The sequence below is a fragment of the Frankliniella occidentalis genome, unplaced genomic scaffold (genome assembly GCF_000697945.3).
Source record: "Frankliniella occidentalis isolate FOCC.00 unplaced genomic scaffold, Focc_3.1 Scaffold126, whole genome shotgun sequence".
Lineage (NCBI taxonomy): Eukaryota > Metazoa > Arthropoda > Insecta > Thysanoptera > Thripidae > Frankliniella > Frankliniella occidentalis.
Window position 1 is genome coordinate 466,189 of NW_026267253.1, and position 2,472 is coordinate 468,660.

Sequence of the window (2,472 nt, forward strand, 5' to 3'; positions counted from 1 at the left end):
CCCCCCCCCCCCCCCCCCCGGCCACGCGAGGTCGGTCGGTGTGTCCCCAGCGGTCCATTTGGGCCGCACACAAAGGAGGGGCAGTGAATGGTCGCTTCTTTCTGCCTTATTTCAACCCCTTTGTTTGCAACACTCTGCCAGAGGGGATCGCTGTGGCTTGCGGTGAATGTGATGGGGTATTGTGGGGGACTGGACGAGGACGAGGGGGGTGCGGTCGGGTGGGGTATGTGCGTTGCGCGGCGGGGTCATCCCTTTGCCACCGATCGGAAGCTGGGGCTGGGACTCCACAAAGCTGAGTGAAAACGCAAACATCCATTCGCGAGAGGGGGAGGAGGGAAAGAGAAGTTAAATGATACAAATGATTTTTCCACAAAAGGCTACTCTCCTACTCTCTCTCTCTCTCTCTCTCTAAAAGGCCATTTTAACCTCTTTGATAATGTGTGTACCGGATGTTTTTTTGCTTGCGCTTCAGTGTTGCGGGTTCCTACCCCCTTCGCCCGTTATGCGCTGTCGTTATTTTGACGACATTTTTTTTACAGTGAAGTGTCAAACATCACATTTGGACACTTTAAATTAGCCGAAGTCGCATGGACAACCCTGACGTTGAACACTTTCCAGTATTCAAAATTTCAGTCAAACACTTAGAAGTTTGCAACGCAGTGTTTGAGCACTTGTATGTACCCCAGTTGCACACTTTATTAGCAGATGATACCTTTAAACACTTTATACTTAACATTAATATACATTGGTAATATCAAGGCAACGACAGCTTCATTTTTATCACTGTGCGTGCAAGGAATCTCTCAGTACCCGATGATCCCTTTTTCTTTTCAGAACCTCAAGTTTGATTAGTTTTTTTCCGTGCTGAGTACTCACCAGAGTGCCGTGGCAGAGTGCTTCCCGCGAGGGCGTCAACGTGGCCTATTCGGCTAGCTCGGGGCCCTGGTTACTGAGCCCGGCCCGCGCGGGGCCCGGTGGGGCCCTGTGCGCCCCTCCCCTCCCCCTCCCCGGCCCCGGGCCGCCCCTACCAGCTCATTCCGGGTGCCACCTGCAACAAGAAGAAAATGGGCTGGTCATTGTAATGCTTATTATTGTTTGGAATGGAATGCAACATCATCAAAATTGTTCACTTGATGGACTGTGGCCACAATGAGGTTACAGGCGCCAGTGCCAGACTTCGGATTTGTTTTTGTGGTGCCGATGTAGTTGTAGCTAGTGGATTCTATGAACTTAATTTTAATGGCCAAGGCCATAGCTGGTTTAGGGCCTTTGTGAAACTCTCCCCCCTCCCCCTCTCTTTTGCGTTATTCTGGCAAAAGGCATTACCTTTAACGTCAAACTCACTCGCATTAGCGAAAAGCCCAGTGGCCTGTGGTGCCAGGGGAGAATGCGAATGTACTAGCGAGAGGGGAGAAACAGTAACACTGTAAAGTAAAACGCACAGCGAGTTTTCTTGCCCGAATAGAGCGACGTAATAGCTTCATCGCGATGAAGTTAGAGCGATGTTTGCGAAATGACTCAATGAGTCTTCTTCGTAACCGAAAATGTCGCAAAAACGACTCTAGACGAGCAATGTTTGCGAAAATGACTCAAAATGAATCTTATTTGTAACCAAAAATGTTGCGAAACACTCCAAACGAGAGATGAAATTAGTATCGCTCCCTCAGGAGTCATGAGATTCACAACCTCGCCCTATTTGGATCAAATTTGCTCACTTACTTAGTGAAGAGGTGCTGGACAAAACCAAGACGCAACAAAAACTTCTTGGAATTTCCCAAAGATTCACGATGAATCACAACTAGAAATTCCCAGAGGACTCCGTTGTCAGTTTTCATATTATTAAACAGCTAGTGAAGGTAGCAAATTATATTAGTCGCCCGTGCTTTAAAGCTAAACTCGACGCTTGAAATTTACGGAGTCCTGTGGGAAATCCAAATAAGTGACTTTGGTATTATTATTTTTCACGAGTGTTCTGAAATCCAAGAGTTTTTAACACTACAGAGGAACTCAAAATTAATTTTGCGCTCAGTAATAAACTCGTACTTTAACATGAACAATCGCCTTTAATAAGGTGGGGTCATCCAGAAAATGCGCTCATCATTCGCCGTTATAAAACTGACAAGTTCAGCTGATACATGTCCTCAAAGCGCCTACATGGTAGGCAACATTTTGCCAGCCGTGCATTTGTGTACTGCGGGGTAGCCTACCCCGAGTCTTGCAGGCGCCTGCGGGGCACTTTGCCCTGCGGTAGCGACAGTCTTGTCTTCGGGACTGTCTAAAATCATTCGAGACAACGCACGCGCTGGGAAAGCAAAGGTGGGAATCACCGTCCTGGAAAATGTCCAGAAAGGTGCTCAATTGTTGTGCCTTTAGGCACGTATGTGGTGCCTTTCTTAGACACAAAAATTTACGAAAATTTAGCACCTTTAAAAGGCACTCTGACTGCCAGTGCGGCCAAGCCAACGCCTCGCC

At 47.8% G+C, this 2,472-nt stretch overlaps 1 protein-coding gene across 11 annotated transcripts in view; it reads right to left on the reverse strand.

The window, feature by feature from the left end:
• The window catches only part of LOC113201982 (peripheral-type benzodiazepine receptor-associated protein 1), a 62,217-nt gene that overhangs the window by 44,901 nt on the left and 14,844 nt on the right, over window positions 1-2,472 (reverse strand). For all 11 annotated transcript variants that reach the window (XM_052270529.1, XM_052270537.1, XM_052270536.1 and 8 more), the window contains exon 2: window positions 877-1,048. The gene's annotated coding sequence lies outside the window, so the exon portion shown is untranslated. The remainder of the gene's footprint in view (window positions 1-876; window positions 1,049-2,472) is intronic.